Genomic DNA, 13,822 nt, shown 5'->3' with positions numbered 1-13,822 from the left:
CGTATGAATTATTTTGAGTGACAAATACCCAACGCTGTCACCGGTCGGCTTTCCTATTTTGCCCGGGGAAGCGGTGAAACCACAGACACTTCCCCGTTTCGCTCGAAAGGAAGAACCACCTGAATGCACTCAGTGTAGCGAACCTCTGTCGGTTTTACACAAACTCATCTCATGTCCATCCAGCAAGGCTATGCAGTAGTGCGCGTAAAACACATTTACCTTATGCTACAGTACATGTCGACATTCCACATCTCTCCGCAGCTAGAAGAATCCCCTGCGCGCGGGCAGAAGCGACCTTCTCACGTGACATGTGACGTTCGCAGAGAGGTGGAGCCCATGTGACTCGAACTACAGCCGAAAAGTAAGCGCATTCTTTTCACTTGCACTGGACTGCACTACCTTGGACTCCACGCAAGACAGGTTTTCGGGAGCTGCACTTTCCAGCTGAAAGGAACTTTATTAGCAATGCCTTTCTTTTCAACAGGAAAGTGCAGCACGCAAATAACCCAGTTCAGATCTGGTGCAGGCGGTGCAAGCGAAAAGAATGCACCTTGTTGTGTCTCTCCACACGGACACGGGCACGCAGCTAGCGCCGTTCTTCGGTCATCGTGGTGCTCGCTGCGGCAGTTACTTTGACAACTTGATGACAGATGGCAGCACACACCTGGTTGCGTGCAGAGTTTTCGCGGTTGTTGGTAGCCATGTGGGAGAGATAAACATTGCTTCCAACACCGTGCGTGGGACATGCTTGGCGCAGGTCAAAACAACCCCAGGTGGTCCAAATTATCCGCAGTCCTACCCTATGGCACGTGCAACATGTCGCCACACTGCGCAGCCAACCTTAAGTGTAACATCACGGTACCATTGCCATTATAATTGTTATTGTTGGTTACAGCGCCAACACGCACGTGTTTTGTAACCACGTTAAGTGAAAATGCTTTGTATTGTCCCTTCTATGTTGTTCCAGCCTCAGAACATCAGTTATCTCATGTTGTGTAACCACCCTCCTCAGCAGTACTCAAGCTCGTGCTTCAAGTACCTCAAGCTTCGCCTGTGACGACAGCCGAGCTGTGTAAGTTTCCCAGATAAGGTAATTAGTTAATTAATTAATTAATTAATGTCTGTCCTTTCGTGTTCCCTAGTCTCGGGGTTTTACATTATGCATCATCTTCACCAGCTCGCTTGCTTCCTAGCCATTTTTTCAAGGTAATTACGTTTCAGCCATAGTTACATCACTCTGAAAGTAATGAAGCGAGCAATTTGTTACGGCCACGCAGGAAAAGTTACCGAAACCAAAAAGTGATTCAGGCAGAGGTACAGTTGTATTTGTTGTTGTTGTTTAGTTGTATACAGTTGTACAGAGGTACAGATGTATTTGAAGTACTCGTGGTAAATTAAGGTTGCACCACGCTTTCTAAAAACAGGTAGGCGGTTAGAAGGGTGTTGCTAGAAAAAGATAACGTAATCATATTAGCGTTGCACGCAAGGTGTGTCAGTCCATATCTGTAGCATATCCCATCAGCTGTATTCACAAAATTACTTAAACCATTGGATGTATTCTTTTAATCAAAAAGGGTACTATATACCGTTTTCGGTAAGGGTGCAACAGAAATGACGGAAAGGTTTCAAAACGGTACGGCAACGAAGGTCAGTGGCACAGACTTGTAACCACAACCGGTTCCTTTGGTTATCCTCGACAGCGGCTTTCCCATTTTCATCAAGACATCGAATATGCGTCCACTTTCCACCGCCACCTTGCTGTGTGCGTCGTCTGCTCGTTCTGCCCTGCGCCCTTGCACCCGTGAACATACTCTAACGCCTGTGGAAAGGCTTTAGGGTTTGGTGTAGAAACTGAGCAATTTGCACTGTGAAACGAATGTGAAAGTGCGGATTGCGCTCTCCAAAAAGAATGCAAAGGTGCTGCTGAGTTACATTTTGTGCATGGAGTGCTGGCTGGAAAAATGCACCAATGGACCATTTGCAAGAGCATGCATGGCTCTCGAACCATTACTACACTAACGCTACTATATACCATTTTCCCATTCCTGGAATCCTTCCATCAATGAGTGAGCCTACGCTTCCCGGGTTTCGGCACCAAAAATGTTGGGAAAGGACCCAGGAACGATAACGAACAGCTTTAAGGCAGAATGGCTGCACTACACTCAACAAGCTCAAAAATCTTCTTCTTGTTTTCCCTTCTCTTCAAAACAGTGGTGCACATCTTATTGGTCTGGCATGGAACGGCACGACGGGCTACAGGGTCATGTTGCATACATCAAACGTACTGTTTCGGACATAGTTGTCTAAAATCTCCAGCCTGTGGCTGAGCGATCCCCTATCGGCGATGTCGTGCACGAAGGAAATATACCAATAACCTTCCCCAGAGGAGGCCACACTCTACTGCTCTCCCTAGTAGACTACTCGGAGTATGCTATGTTTCTCTTTCCCGACAGGCTGTGGTGTGTGGCCTCCCCTCTGAAACCGTAATGGTATAGTTCCTTCGTGCACAACATCGCCCATACGGGACTACTCGGCCACGGGCTAGAGATATTAGACAACCATGTCACAAACAGTACGCTCAAACTTTGCACAAAGAGAAGCAGCAGAAACAGGGCTCGAAACCGAAGATGGAAACTCAAAATGTGAGCACACGCGGTACGCTGGAACAAAAGATGCGCAAAGGAAACCAAGGCAGTATCTCGCGTGTATTTTGTTTTTAGCCAGTAGCGGACGACATTTGAGAGGGTGCTACATGGCATACAAATGGTCTGTTGGTTTAGTTTGGTGGCGTCGTGTTTAAATCTTCACAGACCAGGCGACTGGACGACACTCTTGTGTGAGTCCTGTGTCGTCCAGCTGTGTGCTTCCGCAGAGCCGTCTGTGTTGTTTTCGTCACCCTCAAGGAAGTGTTACCGCTCTCTATTGTACACCAGCAAGTACGCTTGTGCACTTTTGCTTTGTTCTTCCGATAATCCACATGGATGCTTAGCTGTACCTGCGCACAACACCTTTGAGATCGTCATGTTGCCCGATTCCAAATGAGGGATGACATGCATCAATACATTTTTTTTAGTATTTAAATATAAATACAAAATCCTATGTTGAAAGAGACATTTAAATGCCCCGCATAAATACTTTTTCAATATGGGTATTTAAATAATTTTTAAATACCACAAATACTGTGAGGAAGACACGATCTGGAGTTATACAGTGTATCTGGTGAAGTTGGGCTGTTCAAATTCTTCCAATTGGCCAACGTGCATAATATGTGCATTTACATTATGTCACGCAACACAATAGTTTTTCAAAAACGTTGTTCTATGAGAACGGTTTTGTGTTGGAAATACTCATAACTCCCAAACTCAAGCGCTTCCACGGCAAAACTGATTGGGTGCAGGCAAGCTGGTTCATTGCAAAACAAAGAAACCTCCTAGATTAGTATCCTTGAACTGTTCGTTTCCTTTAACCTGAGTAAAGCTCGGTTTGCCGAGGTTTACCAGAGTTCAAGGAAATTAATTTAGGAGGTTTCTTGTTACGTCTTCCCTCTGTTTCCCCATTTCCACCCATCAAGAGGTATTGGGTGTGCACATGTTGGAAAAGGTTTGCTGCTTTTCAGCATGTGTTGTGCTGGTGTTCATTTTTGCTCTCTGTCTCAGGTTTCGTTGTTTCTTTCAAGCACTTCTCTCAACTTAGTGTCACTGGATTAATTTCCCTCGTGTATCCCTCTGCTAAATGTATCGCATCACATGTTTAAAAACAGGCTGATATCTTCAGTTTTACTAGACTGGTACAAACAACTGTGGGTGCGTAAAACATTACCATTTCTCTCAGGTGGAACGTAACAAACACAGCATACAAGTGCAGACAGACACGACACTAATGGAGCTTGTGTGTGGAGCAGTGACAGTGGAGGCGTTGCCGCTGCCGGAGACACATTGTCTGAAAAAGTGAACAGCATAAGAGAAGCCATTGGGAACCAGATTAGCAGGAAGGGACGTTATACCATAACGGTGAGGCAAGCCAGGTCGTTTCTGAATAAATGTTGTAAGTTTTCTTTGTTCATACGGAAATTATTTTGCATATTTTATTGAAAATCTGTGCTCGGGATCAGAAACTTAGTTGTTCCGCTTCCCTGTGACGTTCTTTGTCTTTGTTTATATACACTAAGAAGACTACTCAGACACCTCAGAAAAAAAAAAAAAAGGTTCAACAGCGTAACAGCTGAAATAATGAGACAAACGAAAACACGTAGGACAAGGAGATCTGTACGCCCGGGAAGACGTTGACCCGATTGTGGAAGAGCATTGCGTGGAACTTCCTCATGACTCACTAAACCTCCAATGCTTCAGGTACCATCACACTGGTATAGGAAGAGATTAGGGGGAGAGAGACTCTGAAATTCCAGAGCGTTATTACAATGACCTCCGCTTGCTATAGTAGAACAGCCCAACAAAGGCCGATGGCACCAGGGGCTTGACTTGGTGCAGAACATCTGAAAGATAAGCTAATCTCTGCCGGAAAAGTAATCAATTACTGAGTAATCGATTACTCAGAAAAGCAATTGATTACTCGAAAAATTACTCAAAAGGTAATTGATTACAAGTAACGCAATTACTAGTAACGCGTTACGAAACCCACTCAGACAGAAGGTGAAGGTACTGGCGCTTAGGGGCCAGTTCTCACTTTGCGAGCTTTCACATGCTCCGACGAGCTCCTGCCGAAGTGTTTGGGAGCCACTGCCGTACTGTATATCCCAATACTGCCGTATTTCTTACGAATGTTGAAAATATTTGTGCTCCACCCTGACGAATGAGTGAGGTGTATCCCATAACCAAGTGACCATGTACTTATTCTAGAAATGAAATTCATCTGATTCCCTCAAATTTTTCAGGTCGGACCTCACACGCTTCACGGTACGGTTGATGGCCGGAGCAGTCTACCTTTTTCCTTGCGAATGTTAAAAAGGTGTTTGTCATGTCCAGGCCAAAGGTAAAGCATGTCCTATAACTAGGCATCATGTAGTATTGTAGCAATGAAATTCACCTCATTTCCTCAATTTCTTATTTACATAATGCGCACATTTCAAAACAGAGTTCACGTCCGGAGCAGTCTTCAAAGTTTCTTGCGAGGGTTAAAAATATTTCTTCAGCGCTCAGAGTAAAAGGAGATGTGTATCCCAGAACATTATGCCAACACATTATGCGATACAGTCCAACCCGCATATATCGAACTTTAAGGGGACTGCAAAATAATTCAATATATCGATAACTCAATATATAAAACGTTCGAATTTGAAATGACATTCGCGTGTGCCATATTAATTACCATTTAGTTGGGATAGTATGAAACAGGAGCTTACCGATTTGCATGCCTGAGAGCAGAAACTGCACAAACGAGGCGGGCAACGGGACAGTTAACAACATTTATTTGACACGGAAGAACTTCGTGAGTTGGGCTTGTCTCTTGTTGCGAGCCATGAAGTCCATTACACTATTATCGATCCTCTCAAGGCCTCCTAAATGAGAAAGTCCAGCTCCTTCATGGCATGACATCGTCGCCATTAAGACCTCCCAGTGAGCCTTCATCGCTGCTTGAATCGCCGTCGTCACCAGCAACGTCCGCCATGATGTCCGCATCCGTCATCTCTGCCACAACGTGCACATTGTTGTTGGCGCTTACAAAATCATGTGCCGTCAGATCAGTGGGAACGACTTCTGGGAACTCTGCGACCTTTCGAAGTTCGTCGTCCAGAGCGTTCTCGAAGTCGTCATCGTCGTCCGAGGCATCCGCACACGCCTCGTCTGCAACTGCCACGAAGCCTGCTTTGCGAAAGCAGTTCGCTACTGTTTCACGCTTGACGTCATTCCAGGCACCGGTCATCATTTGTATGGCACCCAGCAGGTCGATCTTGAGGTCCACACCCATTCGGAGATCAATCAGGAGGCGCTGAAGCAGACGCCTCCGGTAGCTTGCCTTGAATGCCTTTCCGATACCCTCCCTGATCAAGGGGCTGAAGCCTTCACGTCGTATTGGGCGGGAGAAACCTCACTTCAATGTTCTGCAGCCTGCATGTCGTGTGGTGTGCCGAGCAATTGTCCAGGAGAAGGCATACGCGACAATTAGACCTGCCCAACTCGCTGTCCCATGCTTGTAGCCACTCCGAAAACAGCTGCCGCGTCATCCGTGCTTTAGTGTTGAACCCGTATTGGACGGGAAGCCTTCTTTTGAAGCATCGTGGAGCCTTGCTTCTTCCAATCACGAACGGCCAGAGTTTGCAAGACCCGTCCATGTTCGCTGCTAAAAGGATTCGCCTCTCCAACTACCTATAGAGGCGCTCGCGTCGTCTTCAAGATGGCGCAGAAAAGAATGAGTGCCGATGAACAAATCGCCCTGCTTCATTGCTTCTTCGACGAGACACACTTCAAAAATTGTCCAAATAACATAACTCGCGCGTGGTTTCCTGCTGTCTTCATTGTTTTCGTTCACACTGCTCCTTTGATAGTATCTTTTTCCTTTTCCTCTTCCCGACATTGAATATTCTTCTCCGTAGTAGTTTTGCACCGCGAAATTGAGCAGTTCTGTTGCTGTTTGAGTTCTGTAAGCCGGGACACTCCATCGCACACAAAGGGAACTTGCGGCAGTTTCGGGTCAGCGCGAAATATACCTGTCGTCTGCTGTTACTATCATTCATTGAGTGCTTCTGCTGGGGTCCGCTAGGTGGCGAGCAGCCTGCTGGAGAGGTGAATAGCGCTACAGGTGTGGACGGACGAAGACCACTGCCATTATCGGTGAAATGGCTGCAGCCGTGCGAAATGCAAAGTCCTGAAACGACGCGTCTGAGCAATTGCGGTTGACTGAAGCACGCGTCGCAGCTCCACCCGATAGTGGCTACTTATGACGTAGTGGAATTACAATATAGTGACACTGCTATTTCGAATGCACAAAATTAATGTGTCCCCCCCCTCCCCGGTCGCGCTGCGGGCAGGCTCCCGAATTTTGAGTTCGTCAGGTTGGCAAGTATGTAGATAGAGCTTGAAGTTTTAGGGTTTAACCCGATTCTTCCCCGAACTTGCACCCCGAATTGAAGGTTGCCTCTTTAGAGTGAAACCCGATCTTTGCCCAGCAAATCAACCTCACTGAGATTTCTGTAGGATAGTACACTAACTTGTTTGGCAGCAAACGCAGTTCCATCACCATTTGTACCAAACCAGTTCAGTTAGTTTGAGTAACTGAGACCGAGATCTCCCTGAATGTAGCGTAGTGGAAATTTTTCCACCTGAATTTGCACGAATTTAGAGCGCACGTTTATCTACCCGATTTTTACTCCCCGAATTTAGGAAAAAATATTTCCCAAAAACTTCAGGCTCTAGTTACACATTACTCTTTAGTCTCAGTGAGGGAGAAATACTTGGAACATTCACAAGAAATATCAGAGACTGCTTCGGACATCCCCTGTACCCTGAAACATGTGAGTTGACTCATGAAAAAACTGAGGAAATGAGATATATTACTTCACTATTTGTGTGAGTGCAACCATAATTTACCTTTGACATTCAAGAGTTTGAAATATGGGTACAAACATTGCTTAAGGTAACATACAGAGTTTCCCTTACAGCAACACGCTAACCTGTTCCGCTGCTAATACACAATTAAACAATTGTTTACATATGTTTTATATAGTTTTATATAGTTTTATATAGTTTGTTTTATATAGTTTACATATGTTACATATGGTTTCCTCCATATCCCACACAGTGGTGGATCATGAGGTTTTCACAACGTTTTCTGCTTTATTCCTCGTATCATACAACGCACTGAGCAAAAAGTGCAATTTATTAGTGCATTTCTTGTCCAAGTACGTGTACTTCTGTTAATAAATCTCTTTTTTGTTGCAGGATTCCTCCGTACTTGACATTTCTGAAGGAGCACAGGCAAGATAGTCTGACGGCGAGCAGGTGACCACTCAGTTCGTACCAAGACGATCATGGCAGTCATGTCTTACCGGGAGGACACTTACCAGGACAAACCATAGCAAGTGAACTCATGCCACATTCACCTATACAAATCCATGTCGTGCCAGGAAAGACAGTATGAGGAAAAAAATTCACTTGTTCAGGTTCACCTTGTCTCGCTTAATCCTTTTCGAATCAACGCAGGTGAGGAAACACCACAGGCGAAGAAGATTTAAAGAAAATTTTTAGATTTAAAAGAAAGATATACAGGGCGCAGAAAGAGCTTCGGACAGATTTCGAAAACTCGTTAAAAATCGCACTCATGTCTAATAACAACAATATTTGGTACACCACCGTAGTTTTGTCAGAAGTTCCCAAAAAGCCCAAAACTACAATTTATATGTCCAACATGTTCCGAGAAACAAGTCTAAGAATGTCAGAGCCCGTGCATTTTGAATGCCGTTTACCGCTGTCGCTAGGCTTAGCGCGGAAGCAGATCTCTCCGTTACATGCCGTACCAGGTGCTGTGACGCTCTGCGCGAAAACGAAACTTGTCTTGCGCTACAGACACAGCGGCGAATTGGCAAGGTGGTGGTGAGGATGGTCCCCTGGTGATACCCTAATATTGGAGGGGGCTGAAAGTTGACAGCGCACGGCACAAAACCTCACGCCGTCCACCGCGTGCATGTGGGTTATATCGTTGCATTTGACCGCTGTACGAGCCTAAAGAGCATCCAGTGGTTTTGCTGAAAGGGATGAGCCGACTTCCATGCTGACGTCGAGATGCTAGCCGCCAGCGGGATATTGAACAATACAAGAGTAATACAGTCAAACCTTGTTACAACGAAACGCGATATAACGAAATTCGCGATAGAGCGAAATAATTTGGATTCCCCGGCAGAGGGCCATAGAGATCAATGTATTTTCACTCCCGCTACAACGAAACACTTTTTAGCCGCCGCCTCGATACAGCAAAAGAAAGAGATAAGGTTTATGACCCCAAAGCCGACTTTAAAGGAGCTCTGAAAGCCATCTCAAAAACTTTCCGTTCCGAACGCGTTGTGGAAGCAGGTAACTTAACTTGATGATTAACACGAAAATTTTCTCTGTGCGCGATGTTTTTCGTAGAAAAAAAGACACTTGAACATCGCCGCGCGTGTTCCCACTCGACTCGCTCCTCTGGGTCAATCGAGGAGGAGAAAGAAAAAAACGTCATTGGTGACGTAATAAAAGTGGTGCGAAAGCGGCGACCGCGCTTCTATCCGGGTCAGTGCTGACTGGTTTTCTTTTCTTTCTTTCCGTTTTCTTTCACCCTGCTTTCCCTTTGTCAAGGGATGAATAAGGGAAGACCTCGATATTCATGGTCGTGAAACCCCCGTTCTCGAAATTCATGTTCTGGAAACTCAAACTTACGTGTCTGCGTCGTCCTCATTTGTAGTCTGAATCGGCCAATTCTCGTTTAGCTCGATGGTTGGTAAGTTGACCATAAATCGTGGTGGTCTTATGACACTGCTTGGCTATGTTGGTGTGTAGCTCAGGCAATGAATGTTCAACTCCTGAGGCCACGATGTGCCGACGACGGCATATTGCGATAGATTTCACTGGATTGTATCTGGCAACGTATGGGCAAGAACACTCCTCCAGCTGAATAAGGAATTAACTGAATGGCTAACAAAGTTGCTAGTCAAAGTGGCGGGCACTAGTGATCATAGCGAATTAGTGATATAGCGTATATTGATATAATGACATAGCGGACGGAATTAGTGGTCATAGCCATGCAGCGATCATTTCGAGGCGTGAAGTGAAGCAGCGCTTAGTGCCGCACTGTGTTTATACGTATTGCCACCAACAACACAACAAGAAACAGTCACCACGATAACGAACAGCATACAAAACACAGACACGGACAGAACAGCGTTCAACTGGCACCTGAAGTTTATTTTCATAATCCACCTACTCCGGAAGGTCGCTTTAGGGAAAGCAAGGTCAAGCGGGGAGAGGTTGACCGATTTTTTGGTTGACTTCGCTCGGGGAGTTCAATGAGAAGGCCTCTACAATCTCACGGTCTAACCTTGAACAGTATCTGTAGACCAGTCTTTGTTTACTGTATCTGATAAACCAAAGAAAAAGCAAAAGAAACGTCTTCCACCGTTGCAGCGGGGTTCAGAGTGAAAAATAGCAGACGACGTTCTTCAAATTCGACGCGATTTTCAAAATCGAATTCTGGGACATTAATGCACCTGTTGATTGTATTACTTCGCATGGTGCATTTTAATATGCTTATTAACCACTTGGTTAAAAAAAATGCTAGTGATTAAAGTGCTTTCCTAGCTCCTTTAAAGGCTATGAAAACAAAGGGTGCAAGGAGCGCCCTGTTCTCGCGGCGAAAGATGGCACGCGCGATTAGGGTCGAGCAGAGCCGTTTATAGGAGAGGAATCTGGTGCCTACAAAAGGAAGTCTGAGTCATTGCAAGGTTAGGGATTTTCTTCCGAGGCTTCTCCTTTTCGCGCTTGTTTTGAACTGTCCGATTGCAGCCAAGTAAAAAGAGCACGAGACGCAAGGCGCCATCATGCGCATGGGAAACGCTTCGTACGCGTGGCGGCGTAAGTGACGAAATCAGCCTAGATGCTTTTCTTGACGGGGACAAACATGCCGTGCCAACGGAGAGCCTTACGGAAAACGCACTGTCATAGACGTAGAAGGTTTGCGGGAGATCGCAACACGATATGGAGAAAGCTGCGGAGGCTTCGGCGGCGTACGAACAACGCGTGACACCACGTCTTCTAGGCACGACGCAGACGCGTATAACCGTCTATTTCAAGCAAGAATAAAATACCGTAGGCGCACTTTGGCGCTGTATTTGTAGTTGTTGTCATTTTTCACGAAAAACTTTTCCGCATCGTAGCGGGAGTTATCGACGCTTATGTACAGCGCGTGCCCTTGGAAAGGTCGCGATCCGTGACCTTCAATTCGGTACAACGAAATGTTCGATACAACGAATGAAATTGCAGTCCCCGTGGGTTTCGTTATATCGAGGTTCGACTGTAATATGAGAAACAAGAAGAACAGAAGGTCTGGAGCATGAACTATCAGAGCAGCGTCACAGCACCCCGTATGGCATGGAACGGAGGGAACTGCTTCCGCGCTAAACCTAGGAGACAGCGGTATAAGACATTCAAAATGCATGGGCTCGGGCATTCTTCGACCCATATATCTCGGAACATGTTGGATGTATAAGTTGAGGCTCGTGTTTTGTGAAAACTTCGGTCAAAACTACTAGGGGTGTGCGAATATTCGAAATATTCGATATTCGTACCGAATAACGGTACCGCGCTATTCGTATTCGAACCGAATAACATTTCATCGAATACTCGAATATATTCGAAATTCCGCAAGCTGGCTTCAACTCATGCCTCTGAGCGTTTGGCGAAGCCTACTTTACAATTCTGTGCCTCAAATATATCCTTCAAGGTGGCTTCACCTCATGCTTCTGAGTGTTAGGTGAAGCTTACTTTACAGTTTTGCGCGTGCGGATTTGACGATATTCTGCAAGTTGGCTTCGCCTCATGTCTCCGAGCATCAGGCGAAGCCTAGTTTACACTTCTGCCAGTGCCGCGGGGTTGCAGGCATGGTTTAAAAGTGCGATTTGAGGGATCACTGAAAATTGCCACTTTTTAGAAATATTTTAGCAAATGTTGGCAGGGATGTTTAAGTTAGTTTAATTATTTTGAGCTTTGGCTGGACCAGCTATGACGCCATAGAAAGAGCGATTTAATCACACAGCCAGCTACTTTATGTCTGGAATTACAATTTTCAGTACAATTCTAGCACAAACGTATCCATCAATGAAATATGTGTATATAGTTCGTAGTCAGTCTCACAAACTACAACTGAGCACCAGGTTTCAATGCAAGCTTTTGCTTACTATTCAGCAATAAGCACACATTTTTGTGTGGTATTCGACATTATTCGATTCGCTACTATTCGAAGGTTTTACTATTCGATTGGTATTCGATTCGAACCCAAAAATCACTATTCGCACAGCCCTAAAAACTACATCAGTGAAGTAAAAAAAAAAGCGATTAGTTATACACGGCTTGGGAGAGACAAGCGTCACCAAAGGGCATGCACGAGACACCTAACAGCAGCGGCACCCGTTTCCCCCCCCCCCCCCCCCCCCCCCCCGTACCTCCTATAGTGTACAGCTACGGTTAAAACGAATACCACTGTTTCAATGCGCTTCCCAAAAATGTTTGTGACACCAACGCCTTTGTTGTCCGCCGCCGCCGCGCACATGTGGTGGTACTCAACGTACCCGGGGTCGTGGGCAGGATTTTGTCTTGAGGGGAGCAGTGCAAGAAATGAGTGAAGAGGGAGAGGATTTTGGAAGAGAGTGTCTTGAGTGAGAAAATCCGGAAACACAACAACTGAAAGATTGCATTTTCATGTACATGTTCAACTGTCCTGACTGTTACATAGGATACCTACCTGCGATATATTTACTTTAAAATAGGCTCTGACCTGTCTTTCAGACAAGGCCGCATTTTACGGAACTCCAACCTTGCACTGCGGAGGGCACTATGGCTTTACATCATCACTCGCATGGGCTTACTGTTCACCAGACGATGGAAGGAGCATTCGTCGAGGTAGCCTGCATCAAGCACGGAAGAAAACGAATTTGCGGAGTTGAAGGGCGGCATTAAAAGTCGACAAATCGAATTATGCGCGTAGCTGCTGGATATATTTACGAATTTTTTCGTTTCATGCAAGCAGCCAAGAGCAAGAAGTAATACGGCATTATTTACCATCAACATTTGCAGATGGACACGTACGCTTGGACACCGTAACAAATAAACTGCTTTTATCCTTTCTGAGGCACGGAAGTATAAGTGACAGAGACAGTGCACAATACAAATGACAATTAACAACATTGACAAACGAGGATGACTGCCCTGCTCCTTTTCGAATGCCTCCTCGATAACTGCACCCATTGGACAATGGAGACGTGTCATGCGTCATTTCTGGGGCAAATGATCGCCGAATTGAAGGACTCGAAGCATTTTTATTATGTTTTTTTTTTTTTTTTTTTACGAAAGCTTCCCTGTTCCCTCCTGTTTTAAGGCTGCGTAGTGCAGCAACGTAGGGACAAAAATACAAAATACTTCAGGAGGGGTTCTATGGAAACTTAGACTTGGGAGGAGGATTTCACTCTCGTTTTTCTCCTCCCAAATGCACTACCAAAGATACGAGCTCGTGTGGACCTGAACCCCCCCTTCTTGTTACGGCTACAGTTAGGGTTGCCACCAGGCCGGTATTCTACCGGCACGGCCGGTTATTTGCTCTCTCTGCCGGTTGCCGGTAGGAAGGTGATACCGGCAGCATTTTGCCGGTATTTGTGGCACAACACCTTTCATAGGGGGCTTTTACGGGGTTTTCCTTTCAACATTCCGCTGCAGCTTGAATAAATCTGGAGCACAGACCCAACACCGTAGTCACCAGTCGTTTTCTTAGTTATTCATTATTATTATCATTGTTGTCTTGAGCCAGTACGCTCGTTCTTTCTCTCTCTCTCTCTGTATACTGTCCACCCCTCACTTACTTTCCCTTTCCCGCGTACATTTCCTCCTCTCCCTCAGCCGGTATTTTTCACTGCGAAAGGTGGCAACCCTAGCTACAGTGCACGAATGCTCGAAGGCCACGACCGCGGCATCATTTCTGTTCCTGTTTTCTCTCTTTCCCTCTTTGCACCTCTTGTGTATTCCAGAAGGACACAGATGTTTTATGGTACTATTTTCTTCGTTCACCGAACTCTTCTTTCGCGGCCCTCTTCAGCGTTTGTACGATTTCACTTGAGCGGCGGCGAACAGTA

At 45.7% G+C, this 13,822-nt stretch overlaps 1 long non-coding RNA gene across 10 annotated transcripts; it reads left to right on the top strand.

Moving 5' to 3' along the window:
- The first annotated feature begins 351 nt into the window (after positions 1-351).
- Positions 352-12,827, top strand: LOC135370216 (uncharacterized). Of its 10 annotated transcripts, XR_010415252.1 has the most exons (7): positions 352-858; positions 968-1,072; positions 1,143-1,206; positions 3,832-4,010; positions 4,892-4,989; positions 7,896-8,156; positions 12,486-12,827. It is a non-coding gene; the product is annotated as an uncharacterized LOC135370216 (long non-coding RNA). The 10 variants fall into 10 exon arrangements; XR_010415254.1 differs by lacking the exon at positions 1,143-1,206 and having other exon boundaries at positions 352-847; positions 968-1,090; XR_010415255.1 differs by lacking the exon at positions 1,143-1,206 and having other exon boundaries at positions 1,013-1,072.
- The last annotated feature ends 995 nt before the right edge of the window (positions 12,828-13,822 follow it).

Source organism: Ornithodoros turicata, chromosome 10 (genome assembly GCF_037126465.1).
Source record: "Ornithodoros turicata isolate Travis chromosome 10, ASM3712646v1, whole genome shotgun sequence".
Classification (NCBI taxonomy): domain Eukaryota; kingdom Metazoa; phylum Arthropoda; class Arachnida; order Ixodida; family Argasidae; genus Ornithodoros; species Ornithodoros turicata.
Note: the sequence above shows the minus strand (reverse complement) of the source record. Positions and strands in the feature narration are given on the sequence as shown.